This window comes from Brienomyrus brachyistius, unplaced genomic scaffold, assembly GCF_023856365.1.
Source record: "Brienomyrus brachyistius isolate T26 unplaced genomic scaffold, BBRACH_0.4 scaffold45, whole genome shotgun sequence".
NCBI classification, from domain to species: Eukaryota; Metazoa; Chordata; class Actinopteri; order Osteoglossiformes; family Mormyridae; genus Brienomyrus; species Brienomyrus brachyistius.
In genome coordinates, this window is record NW_026042320.1 from 1,310,332 (window position 1) to 1,324,358 (window position 14,027).

The window sequence follows — 14,027 nt, forward strand, 5'->3', positions numbered from 1 at the left end:
GCAGCATTGTCCACATTACCACTCTCTGTACTTGGATTGACCGAATGCTCAGACCGTAGGATAAGAATTAATACTTTTTATTGATCCCCATCAAGATATTTTCATTTTGCTTCCCCCAACTTGCTCAGAGTGAGCTGGCCGTGACGGGCAGCCAGTCATAGTGGCACCCAGGGAGCTGGGGGCCTTGCTGAAGGACCCACAGATGTGCCCAGGCTGGGCTAAAGTGGGCTATTTTCTGATCACAGAGGCTTAGCACACTGAGCTACACACTGCCCCTAAATTTATATTTATATGTAATCTGTGTGTGTATGTGTTATCTAGATTTGCCCTGTATGTTTCTAACTAAATCTAATCCAGACCTTGATCCTACACCTACTATAATTATAAGTACCTCACTATACCTATATCTAACACTGCTATTCATCACCAGTGTTACATGTCAGGGCTTCGCTGCAATAGATCCCTCAGTGCTGCAGGTTATTACTGTGACTTTGCACACACACACGTTGCTGCTTCCTCAGCCAGTGTCACATATACTTTGTTACACACAGACCTCAGTAATCTCTGCTACACTCACACCTGCTCACTTTACATCCATGGTTAAATTCTCCTAATGGAATTTATCTTAATGTCTTTATTCTATTTTATTTTAATTGTTGCCATATTATTCATTGTATTGTTCTTTCGATTTTATTTCTATTTTATTATTGCTAATACACCGGATCTGAGTGCCTCATTTTGTTCCCTTCATGTAGAACACGTTTTGTAATGACAATAAAACATCCTTATCCTCATCTAAATCACACTGTCTAACTACTAATCTGTTTAAATAATATAATTGGATTTCAAAGGTTAATAGTCACTCAATTACCCCCTCAGCCCAACAGTACCACAAACACCCAACATGCACGGAAATTTTCTCCTAAGTTGTTTTCCCTGCCTGGAACAATACCACTGTCACGGGACGCGGTCGGGCGAAGCGGCGATCGTGCGGATCGGCAGGCAGGAACGAGCAGACAAGCCGAATTCAGGGCTGACAAGGGGTTTATTAAGTGATCCGGGGCAGGGAACATTGAACGGCAACTGACATCAGGTAACATCAATGACGGACAAAGGACTCGGGTAAGACACGGACTGAAATACACAGGACTGATTGAAAATAAGCAGACACAGCTGGGTACAATCCGGGAAACACGTGGGTAAGCAGGGGGCGTGGCACACAGGAGGAGCTGACGAGCAGGTCATGACAACCACAGCAGTCACATGGACTAATGTTTCAAAACATTTTGGAAACCTTGCATTGAAACTTGAGGTCTTTAGAAGGGATCAGTCCTGGGTGGCAAAGTTGCCATCACAAAGGTTTTTGATTAAGGGATTCATGATGCCAGGTAGCCATCTTTCACAAGCTGGTGGGCTGTGCCACTGATGCGTTTGCTTGGGTTTTATATGTCTGTCCTGGTTTGTGTTCTTGCCACTTCAGGTTCCCTGGTTTTGGTCTACATTCCTCGGTCCTCTGCTGTGGAGTCTACCTTCTGCTTCACCTCAGTCTGGAGCCGCCCATCCAGTCAGCGGCCCATGTCCCCCTGGTTCCCTGTTTCCAGAGGTTGGTCTGCTAGTCTCCGGGGCCAGGGGGCAGAAATCTGCCATGTTGGATGGGCGGCCCAGGTTGGGGTGCTCCATCATAGACTGGTACATGAAGGATTATAAATGGTTTTTAACCAGTATGTACCGAGTGTGCGTCGTGACGAAAAGAATGTCATGGGAACATTTAGGACTGACTGCAGTATTAGTTCAAAGCATGATTGTGTTTTTCTTAATTTTTATTGATTTATTTTTGGATTATTAATTTTTTAAAGTAACTTGATTCCGTTAAAAGGGGTTTGTCCATTTGCTTTAGCAGAAGTTCGTGTAAGTATGATGTTCACCTTCCCTTTTCATAGTCTAGTCTTTGCCAAGTTTTATGCTTATTTCCCCTGGTTAAGTTAATCTGACTTGTGTGTTTAGGAGGGTCATACAGGCTTTTTGTTTGTAATGGAAGCACAGGGTCTGTACTTGCAGCTTATTTGCCATGCTAATGGAAGCATTTTACCTTCCTCTCTAATCTCTTTTTTTCTTGGCTCTCACTGCAGTCTCCTCTATGCCAGGGTTTCCCAACCCAGTCCTTGGACCCCACTGCAAAGATCCACAGTTTTGCTCTGTCCAAGCTCTCAGCACAGCAGTAAAAGGTGACTGTTTGGTTCATGCATGCAGGGATCTGGGACAGAGCAAAAACGTGGAGCTGTCTGGTGGGCTGAGGAATGAGTTTAGAAATGCTGCTGTATGAAGTATTAAACCATTTGACCGGTTGGATAAATGTTAAAATGTTTTCTCAAAATATAAAAAGAGATAATCTTCTGTTTTGCGTCTCATTACAAGCAAACTTGTTTTTTGTTTTTAAGTCACTCTAGTATTTGATATCTAATTTTCAGTCTTCTGGCAATATAATCTGGTGAATGGGGAAAGACTTCCAGCAGGGGCTCCGGTTTCCTCCCACAGTCCAAAAGTGCGCAGGGTAGGTTAATTGGCAAAAAGTCGTGAGTGTTTGCGCCCTGCAGAGTGTTGACTCCTGCCCAGGGTTGGTTCCTGCCTACGCCTGTTGTTCCAAGGACAGGCTCCGGTCCCCCCCGCGACCTCAGTTTGGCTTGCTGTCTCCCCGCTTGGTTTTCTTTGGTTTACGTCTTCACTATTGTGTATATACTTCACCTTGTTGCTTTGACTTGTGTGTAAGTTATGTATGTGTGATTGTATTGCTGCATAGGGAGTGACTGCTGTTTTGTTTTGCAGGTGTGTGTTGGACTCTGTTTATTTGGTTAGGGAGTGAGGTGGAGTGTTTGTCTTTTGGTTTCCTTTTCTTTTGCACTTAGGTGAGATTGGCTGTGGGTCGCACTTGATAGTTGGGGATTTTGTTTGTTATTTTGGCTGTGGTCACTCCCAAAGTCTTTTGCACAGGGCTATTTGTTCAGTGTCATTATACATGAAAAAAAAATGAAAATACAAAAAATATCCCTTTGCCCACTGGTGTTCCCTTGTTGCCCTCACCCTGTTTGTCCCTTTGTCCCATTCCCCTTTCCCGTGAATACTTTTACACTCCAACCCTAGACAGGATATCAAAACAGCATCTTACCTATTGTTTTAAAAGAGATGAGGGATATTATTCATTGACCTTTATCTTTGCTATTTCAGAAATCCGTATCTGCCGGTGTGGTACCTTCTGACTGGAAGTATACACTGTAAAAAAGCAATTTTTTTTCACAGTTTTAAACCATTTTATATCAGCCATTTTGACTACGGTATAATTATTTTTTTCCTCTTATGTTAAATGACAGTAAAGGTTTATCAAAACTACATTGCATAAACATATTTTTACGTACAGTTTGTAAAATAAAAGAAACCCCTTCAGTGAAACTGGTCAATTTCTTTTCTGTATTTTTACAGAAATTAAACTTATGGTCATATGCAGGGGCAGCATGGTGGTGCAGTGGTTAGCACTGTTGCCTCGCACCTCTGAGACCCGGGTTCGAGTCTCTGCCTGGGTCACATGTGTGTGGAGTTTGCATATTCTCCCCATGTCGTCGTGGGGTTTCCTCCGGTTACTCTGGTTTCCCCCCCACAGTCCAAAAACATGCTGAGGCTGATTGGAGTTGCTAAATTGCCCGTAGGTGTACGTGTGTGAGTGAATGGTGTGTGAGTGTGCCCTGCGATGGGCTGGCCCCCCATCCTGGGTTGTTCCCTGCCTCGTGCCCATTGCTTCCGGGATAGGCTCCGGACCCCCCGCGACCCAATAGGATAAGCGGTTTGGAAAATGGATGGATGGATGGATGGTCATATGCTTTATCTGTAAAATTTTAATGGTTTTATTGTACCAACATGTGCTTTAGTAAATCGAAGGCCCATTGGGAAATGGGAAAACAGCTGTTTTCAATAATTTTGCTTTCATTAACTTTAATTTTACATTCAGTGTACATAAAATGTACATTGTTTTACTGTCATAAACCAGATGACCACCATAATTGTACTGTGTTGTTGGATATATACAAAATGGTTTGCATAGATCTAAGGTTATAAACATTAAAAAAACTTAAAATTAGAAAATATAGACCCTATATTATAGGGAATGTGCGAGTCATCGAATTGATATTGTAACGAACCCAAACTACAGTAGCGTCAGAGGCTGTAAAAAGAGAACAGATCACCACCAGACTGCAGCTACAGTTACAAAGATAATTTTATTCAGTACAATTCATGCAGCAACCCATCGGGTCGGATCTGGATTCACAAAGAGTTCGGTCCCGCTTTCTCCCCGTAGCACACCACCCCTTTTTAAGCGTGTGTTAACCCACGCTACCGCACAGTAAATCCCGCACCACTCAACATCCCTATTTTCCCCTTCTGACAAAAAAACCAAAAAACGCTGCTGTTGTTTAGTTTTCCTGATTTTGTTTTGGACTGGAAAACCCAAGGACAAACGATACATGGACTTTTTGCATTTGTTTGGCTTTAATGTGTTTGATATAAACCTAGAGTTGAGAACCTTCAGATGTGTGTGTTTGTATGAGTAATCCATCCATCCATCCATTTTCCAAACCGCTTATCCAACTGGGTCGCGGGGGGTCCGGAGCCTATCCCGGAAGCAATGGGCACGAGGCAGGGAACAACCCAGGATGGGGGGCCAGCCCATCGCAGAGCACACTCACACACCATTCACTCTTACACATGCACACCTAGGGGCAATTTAGCAACTCCAATTAGCCTCAGCATGTTTTTGGGCTGTGGGGGGAAACCGGAGTACCCGGAGGAAACCCCACGACGACATGGGGAGAACATGCAAACTCCACACACATGTGACCCAGGCGGAGATTCGAACCCGGGTCCCAGAGGTGTGAGGCAACAGTGCTAACCACTGCAGGACCATGCCGCCTGTTGTATGAGTAATATAATGTAAAAATTAAATTCTATTTTATGTCCTTCATAAAGTACAAAAGGCAAGCATATCATACAGGTAAAACACCCACATTTAAAAAATGTTTTCATGAAAGTCTGTAACAGTAGAGTGAAGGAACTGACCAGTGGCTGGGCTACTGATATATGGTATGATGATGACCATTGAATGTTTCTCAACTTTTTAACCCTAAAAAAACACACCACTTCCAGAGATGATGATATATATATAATTTATTTAAAATGTAATGTTTCCTGGGGGCTGGGGAGGACACCTGCAGGAGAGAGACAGATATTGATCATGTAAACATCCTTCAGCAGTGCAGTAGTCATACTTCACATTTTTTTTTGGGGGGATTGTTAGGGGGGGGGGGCACATGCAGCCATGGTACCTAAGCTCTGCTCAAGTGAGATCTGAGTTACAGGGAAAGGTCCATAGACCTTGTTTATATGCTGCTGTTCCACAGACTTCCAGTAGGGGCTCCTTGTGAGGAAAGAGCGAGGGCTATGCTCTCTCTCAAGTACACACAGAGTCACAGAGTAGGTCAAAGAAGCGAAAACAAAGTACCATACCTGAGTTGTTGTCACTGAACACGAAGTCCCGGTTTGCTCCAAACTACACATGAGAAAGGCCCTCCTCTAAACTGGCCTCTCTCATGCGGGATGGGGGCCGTAAGGTGGCGTGGACCTCAGGAGCAGCGTGCAGCAGTAGAAGCAGCCATGCCTGTGCCAGCAGCACCACTGCCTGTACCCGGTTGTCCCATGTTGGGGACAGGCCAAGCGCCGCGTTGCCATACAGGCAGAAGGTGATCCAGGCCACCCACAGCAGGACTGAGGCCAGGCAGGTGATGAGCAGCCACATGGTTCTGCACCTCCACCGTGGCTGCTGCCTCCACAGACTGCAGGCCGCCCCCACCAGTGCTGCCAGGAGCAGGACCAGCACATACGTGGTGGCCAGCGCAAAGTCCAGCGGCTGGTATTCACAGGCTGGCTGACACGTGGACATCGTGGCTAGAAGGATCCACTCCGGATCCACCACGGCCAAGGCCACCGCCAGCCCCATCAGTTGACCTGTGCTGGGGCTATGAGCACCTTGTCCCAACCGGCGCAGTCGCAGACCCTGGAACACTAGGCAGGTGTTGCAGATAGCAAGCAACACCCCCCTCAGGACACGCCGGGCGAAGCAGAGGCTCTCTTGCTGCTCAGCGATGTATCCCAGGCTGAGGCCACAAAGCCCAAATATGGCTGCGAGCAGCAGGAGTAGCGGCGCCACCCCGCTGCGCTCCTCAGCCTCTGTGATCTTCCGCAGGCGACACAGTACCACCAGGAGCAGGATCAGCGAGGCGAGGGCCGCCGCCGCTGCCGCCACCACCACCACCAAGCCCCACACCGCATCCAGCTCACACAAGGCCGTGTAGGGCCTTGTCAGGATGGAGCCGGATCCGCAAGGAGAAGCTAAGTCCCATGAAGAGCTGCCCCCCACCAGGGACAGGATGAGGAAGGTGAAGAGATTGATAAGAGGGTGCCATCACTGGCAGGGAGAGAGAAAGGAATCATTTAATGGGTTGAAGCAGTATTAGTCCATTAAAAGCAATGTAGCCTGCTGCTGTGCAGGACACATCACAGGCGACACGCTGAGCATGCTGACAACTGAGCAATGGACTTCTACAGTGTGAGACTACATGCACTTTCTTAAAAAGCAGTAATCAATGCCATGTCAACCAGCTGAACAACTTCACAAGTAAATCGGCACATTATATAGGCCACCATCGTTATAAAAATTAATTATTATTTAAATTCAGGGGTCTCAAACAAATTACTGTATCTGGTCGGCCGATATCAGAGAAAAATTAAAACCATGTAATGTCATTCCAGCGCAATTGACACCCGCCAGTCTGCATGTTTTGCGGTCAGGAGTTTAGCATCTCCCAGCGTTTTTTTTAGTTTAAGACCTTTGATCTAAGTGAAGTATACATTTTGAAGGGGAGGCCTTACCTTCACTGTCAATGTCTTTCAGCTTCACTTGCTCTTACAACACGTACGATGCACTCACGAATCGTTTGTGTTTGCTTCTCCCTTATCAAACAGATTATTTATAAGCGGTGCATCATGACGTAGTACTGCATTTTTTACGTAATGGAACGCTAACGTTCTAAATAGGGTGGGGGCAGGGAGGGGGCATTAAGTGTCATCCTTTTTGTGTTTACTTTAGAAAAATTGAGATATAACCTTTAAAAAGCACGGATATAATGTAAGAAACTTTTTAAAAAATAAATACAAATAAAAACGAGCAAATGCATTCAATCTCATTTCTTGTAGCTAGTGCTGGAAACTTTGGTGGACACCAATAACGATATATTTTTGTCCAGTAATATTACCAATACCTAATGTTTGTCCAAACCCATGCAGCGCTCTAAGAAACTCCAGCTTCTGCGATTCCCCCTGCAGACCGCTACGGCTGATACAAAGACAAATGCGCAAAAGATGCTAGTAAGATACAGAGATTGGTCATTGGTTAATATTATATAAATACGCAATTAATAATATGACAAGTGGCAGTATTGCTACACGATTAAATAAACGACAAAAACAATAATAATGACTGATAAGTCATAACGCGTTTTTTTCTTTGATGGTGATAACATGTACATGCAGTACACCGATACCGAAATAAGAGAATTAATGCTATTAGCAGAAAATTATTACTGGAGACATAATTGTTAGGACACCCTCGGCAGGGAAACGCGGACCCAGGAATGCGGAACAGAGCGATCTTTATTAGATCGAGCAGGTAACAGGCTTTCAATGGGCCAGGCAAGAAGAATGGTCGGGGACAGAAGGTAGATTCGGTAGCCGGGGAGATCCAGTCCAACAGGCAGGCACAGGACACGGAGACGAAGGGAAGGGGAGACGAGAGATCCTGGGGCTGGCAGGGAAGGCAGGACGGGAGGTTCAGGGACGAGGGCTGCTCTGGGAAAGGAAGGCAGGCAAGGTAAGGAAGGAGGGAATGACACTGGACAAGCAAGCGCTCGATATAGAAATGAAACATTGGCAATACTTCGCAACCCCCGTTGCGTGTGCTGTCCCTTTGTAGTCTCCAGTATGCAGGCTTAATTGATGACATCCGCCGGTGTACGTGACAATAGTTATGTTTCTTCCCGTTTGCAATCAAAGTGTGAGCTTCGGGCGTGACGTTAAGCGGAATCCCAGACCGATTGTATAAAAACGCAACAGGCTTCATTTGAGACTGTATAGGCTTCTGAATTTTTCGTATAGGCTTAATTTGAGTCTGTTTTCAAAGTAAATTAAAAAAATATAGATAACTGATATGTTATCAGTTAATTTTTCAAATATTCTCATTAAAGTGCTTATGTTAAGAGGGCTTAAATTATGAAAATGTAAACATTGTTCAGTTATTTTTATGTCCAGTGTTGTGGAGTAGCTAACTAAAATGAACGACGCTACTAACTCTTCTTCTTTCAGTAGCTTATCGGTAGAGCAAATACTTTTAAAACGCTGTAGCTTTTCCAGTAACTATTTTTTTCTTTTTTTTTTTTTTACAAATAGCGATATCGCAGCGACATCGTTAAAAATATTATTTCAACGTTATTTTCCACGTTTTTTAATTCATTTGGTTTTTGATGTAGTTAGCATCTCCCTAGCACGGCCACACAATAGCAAAGACATAAACTTAATTTTCAGAGACTCATCTCACCTGTTTACCTCAGCCGCCAGATCAAATTATTCCGACCAGTCAGACCACTCACGCCCCACACCATTAAAAGTTTCCGGTATAAATATTGGGTGAGCAGGCGGGGCCACCGGGAGATTGAGAAAACACTCTCTAGACGTAACAGAACAATCAGCGCCCTCATAATTAGGAGATTGTACACTATCCTCCGCCTCCGACATGTTAAAGCTAATTCTAGGTTTCTAAACGGGAAAACCACAAAGGAAAGAAATGATCCCACCGCTGCCACCAGTGTAACGAACCCAAACTAGCGTCAGAGGCTGTGAAAGGAGAACAGATCACCACCAGACTGCAGCTACAATTACAAAGATACTTTTATTCAGTACAATTCATGCAGCGACCCGTTGGGTCGGATCTGGATTCACAAAGAGTTCGGTCCCGCTTTCTCCCCGTAGCACACCACCCCTTTTCAAGTGTGTGTTATTAACCCACGCTACCACGCAGTAAATCCCGCACCACACAACATCCCCATTAGGGCGCGGCACACCAATTGCACTGCAATGCACAGTAATCCCCACACTTCGGGCACAGGCAAGCGTTACAGGACCAGAACCGCCTACTGTATATAGTCCTGTCCCGACCCTACACTGCACATTTAAAACACACAGAACACACATACAATAAAGACATAGTTAAAACAGAACACCCCCTCCCCCCCAGGGATCAGGACCCTCCCCCGGGGAAGGAATAATCACACCGGTCCGTCACCACGGAAAGGGAATCCCCCCCCCAATCCGTCTCTATGAGGGTGCCGCTACTCCCATCTATCGACCACCCCGTCTAAGCAGTGGTCATAGAAGTTGTGCTTCTAAGGCCAGCATACAACTTGTATTTTCCCTGTTGAAAAAAACACTGGTAGAGATGGCACAACGAGGCACTGAAGGTTTGAGCCTTTTTAACCATTGTATTGAAAACTGGTTCACTACTCGAAGACATGGGTGACATATCGTGGTGAAAGTACCACTCCTGACTATATATATATACATTTATGAATGCATTTGACTGTGTGTGTGTGTGTGTGTGTGTGTGTGTGTGCGTGCAAACTGACAGACTGAGAAAATGAATTCAGAAGTTTTGTCTTGCTAAAAGTAAATTCTTTTTTAGAGAAAATTAGTCACAAACGAAAACAAAAGAAACTGATGGATTTTTCTCTCATTTCTTTTAAGAGAAGCAATAATAAAAGAAGACTTAGTTATTGAATTTATATAAAGAATAACAATCTGCCATTCTTTGCGGTCCCTTTTGTCAAGTTTAATGCCCTTTCTTGTCAATGACCATCATGAGCCTGCTATCAGTTCACACACACACACACACACTCACAAGCAACTAGGACAACCTCCTAGATGCCGCTCTGAGAAGTGTAATGTTTGTGATCGTGGTTAATCTTATGCTACATTAAGGCCCATAGTTAACGATGGGGATTAAATCAGGCGATGAAGACAGCCAGGTTACAATTTCATCACCTTCCAAGCTGGTTTTAAGGTGATGTCATGGTCTGTGCCTATTCTTGAAGTTTCAACTTGTGAGCCTTATGCATTGTATTAAGCTGATGTCTTTGTCAAAGTACGCATGAAAGAAAATAAGAGTATTTTACTGGGGAACGAGGATCATGACTACAGACTGTTGTGTGTCTGGCTGTAGTACCAACAGCAAGAAAATCCCAGATAGAACACTTTAAACCCAAATCTAAGTTTGTTCTTAGGTCCTACAGGCTTGTTGGCTCAGGGTGTCGTGCTCTTTACATCATGGCTGAGCTCTGCATGTGATATGCATGTTCTGCTGCTTGTTTCCTTGTGCCTGTGTGTGTCTGTGTCTGTCAGTGAGTCCTATGATGCACTGACCTTCTTGGCAGAATATTCCACTTCCTTACAGTATGTCCTATTGTGACTCCCCTATGATCCTGTACTGAATAGATTATAAAATGCATGGACATAATCAAATGCTACATCTTCCTTAACTATTCATTTAAAATTTTTTAAATGATTTATTTTTCCACTTTCACGTTTAGTGGTCACTCCATAAGAGCTGTCCTTTAACGTGCTGCGCAGTGTCCCTGGATGCTTTGCAGTCCACTGCAAGGCTTGGTCTTGAGGAGTCGATTCATTATGAAATGACTCCCAGTCTGAGCTGTGAGCTAATGCACAATAACCAGAAGCCAGGTAGTGACTCTTGGTTGTTGTAGTTGTTCTCTTCTGACCAGGGAGGTGTTCCACTAAGCAGGATTTCTCAGTTAGCGGAGTTAACTTAAGCTAGAAGTCATGATTGTTCAATAGGAATACTCCTTACCTCTTATTGGACAATTATGAGTGAGCCAGTGTCTTGTTTAATAAGAGAAAATCTGTATCCATCTTCTGAATTATTCTGAATTATTCTACTTCTAAACAAACAGTTATCCTCAGAGGCAGCATAACATCCTGGCAACTGCTCAATGCAGCATTGAAAAGCACTACAGAGAGTAATGAGCTCACAGATGTAATGAGCACAGAGCATCACCAGCACGCTGCTCTCAGCAGTTGAGGACATTAATCTTTCCCCACAGAATACTCTGCTTGTGTAGTGTTTGTACTTGGCCTGATACTGAAGGGGTATAAGTGATAATTAAGTGACATGATAATAAAGTGCATTGCTGGGTGTCTCTTTGCCAATCTCGCGTGAAACAGTACTGTGATGCAAGACAGGGAGCTCGCACTCCCTCATTCAGAGAAGGGCACAGAGTGCGGCTGTGGAAACCAGCGCATGTGCAAAAAGGGCATCAGAAATTCTCTGCACCCATCGAGGCCCATCCTGGCTGACGGGAAAGCATGGCATGCTGCCCATTTGGCCTCAGTACCCAGTGGACTTCCCAAATTTCCAGCCCTGCCAAAGACTGGTCCTGAAAGAACAGTTGAGCTTGGAATGGCCTAAGGAACTGGAAGCTGTGCAGCCAGGGCACACAAACCATCATCGGCTCAAGGACTATGGAACTTCACAGAATTAAACAAAGAAATGAAATGCATGTTCTGACCGTGATTTTCTGGTTAGAAAGAGATACCTTAAAGGAAAAGAGAGATTCAGTGTAAAATATATAACAGTTGTTCATAGATCCTCTTACTGTGGTCCTCAGTGAATGGAACATTTCTAATTGTAATTGATTTCTGTTGGAAGCAAAACAGGCAGTTCATAGTGAAATGGTTGTGCACTTACAGGAAGGCACAAGCACAATGTTTTTTGTTGAACTTACATTATTGTTTTGTCTGGGGTGTAGTGACCTTATAGGAAGAAATGTTACAGGTAAGGCGTGTCTTTTATAGAATACAGTGCTGCTGCAGGAAGAAGAATACATAAGTAAAGGGGGGATGTTGCGTTCAGTTAGTAATTGTTCTGTTTTCCATATTACTGTATGTCACAAGAGGGTGCTGTAAGGCTGTTTGATTCGACTTCAATTCCTATTCCAAGAGTCAAGAATGGATAGTTGATCCCAGGCAGCAGTTTTCCAGATTATCAACTTCAAAAACTTAAATTTATGAGAGAAAAAAAGTCATTGTAAAATTAAGAAGTATATAATACTATTAATGACAAGGGGTCTTAATACTTTTCGTTTAATTTTATTAACTCAATCTTTTGCTGGCAAGTATACCTTTTAAATTATATACAACACAGTACAACTGCATTATTTGTGTTTTGTATGCACACTCCATACAAAGTAAAAGGATAGGGCGGCTACTTCATTAATAATGTTTTTTATTGATACTTTACAATTCCGTTCTATTGCCCAACTCCCAAAGGATCATACATTTTTATTAAAACATAGTAGTCTACGGAAATGTCAATACTAATCATACATTTCAGTGACATAACTAAATAGACATATGTTGACACACAGACACAGATAAAAACAATTAAACTCCCTCTATGTGAAAATGACATGTGACACACGTCCTCAATGTTAAAATCCATGAGTGTAAAAAATGACCATCGTTGCTAATGTTATATCTCAGGTCTCAGATTACTTCGTTAAGTGTTAATTAAACTGAAAAAAAAATCACAGAAAAAGGCAAGCTTATTTGCTGACATTTAGTAACCAACAAGCTGATTAAGGAGGACTAAACCTGTACCTGGCTTTCCTGTCAGCTCCTTGGGGATGGCTAATCTTCAAATTTTATTACAAATACTACAACTTTATTTTGTGCCTTGCTTAAAGTAAAATATCTCCAGACTACTAAATACCGCGTCAATGGTGACATTTTTAAACTGATTGGCTTCTTTCGCCTCACTCTTCTCTATGTGACGGGTGGGCGTGGTTGATCTAGCCGGCTCCCGATTGGCGGGTATTCGGTAGCTCCTGTGTCATGTGACAGGTAGTAGTGTAGGCAGCACCGCCATAGATTTGAAACCCTGTGTGCCTCGTTGGGCGATACGCGATGTTGGCACGGTAATTGTGAAATAGAGGATTCATAGATATGACTTAGTGAACCGACTATTTTCGAAACTGCAACAACATGAGGAATGTTAAAACTAGAAAACAGGGAACCACATTTCACAGGTAAAAAAATCTGCGGTACGGTCAAATAAGATACATAACATGTTTACTAGCCTGTGACACTGACGGGATACTAGCATGATTAGTTTTTGTTGAGAATACTATGAGCAGTACTACATAAATTTGGGGGGGGCAGTAGTGGTGGGCTTGTTTATTTATTCTACATAATTGTAAGATATAAATGCGTTAATTAGTAAAGAAGTTATGGCCAAAAGATCTTTCCATCTACACCCTGACATGTTGCTTGTTTATGTCTAATTACCGCTCCAAGATGGTGGCGCTGCTGACACGTTGTGGAAAAGCGAGGTGAGGCATCTAGGCTTTCAAATTCATGAGCACCACGATGTACTTCGTTTAAATGGGAGGTTCACCCCAAAACTATAAAAAGATATTTTAGAGGGGCCTTAATGTTATCTATTCATCAAAGTTCTGCTGGGAGTTGTTCAGGTTTGGAAATATCAGCCGTAGGAATGTCGGGCTTCTATCGAAGTACACTACTCGTATCACTGCGCATTAGACACAAGCGCTCCCTGGCGATATCTGCTGCGCAGTGATATTATTGGTGTGTGGAGTCGGGTAGAAGGAAATAGATCGTATATTAAACTGCTCGCGACGAAGTCTGTGGATTTTCTTAACCTGTTCCTGATTTCTGGTAAGAGATATTGCTGTTGAATTTTTCAAATACGTTGTTCTGCCGCTTTAAGTAGTGAAAGCAAAATTGAATCTTATTATATTGCTTATTCATTAATAAGTAGCTATAACATGTATACTGCCCAATGT

The 14,027-nt window shown here is 43.4% G+C and overlaps 1 protein-coding gene and 1 pseudogene across 1 annotated transcript in view; one reads left to right on the top strand and one right to left on the bottom strand.

Annotated features, from left to right (window-relative positions):
* Window positions 1-5,230: 5,230 nt before the first annotated feature.
* LOC125723053 (G-protein coupled receptor family C group 5 member B-like) overlaps window positions 5,231-14,027 on the bottom strand; it is a 35,674-nt gene continuing 26,877 nt past the window's right edge. Inside the window, exon 3 of the mRNA XM_048999470.1 lies at window positions 5,231-5,252. The gene's annotated coding sequence lies outside the window, so the exon portion shown is untranslated. The remainder of the gene's footprint in view (window positions 5,253-14,027) is intronic.
* The window catches only part of LOC125723040 (cytohesin-1-like), a 458,952-nt pseudogene continuing 458,468 nt past the window's right edge, over window positions 13,544-14,027 (top strand).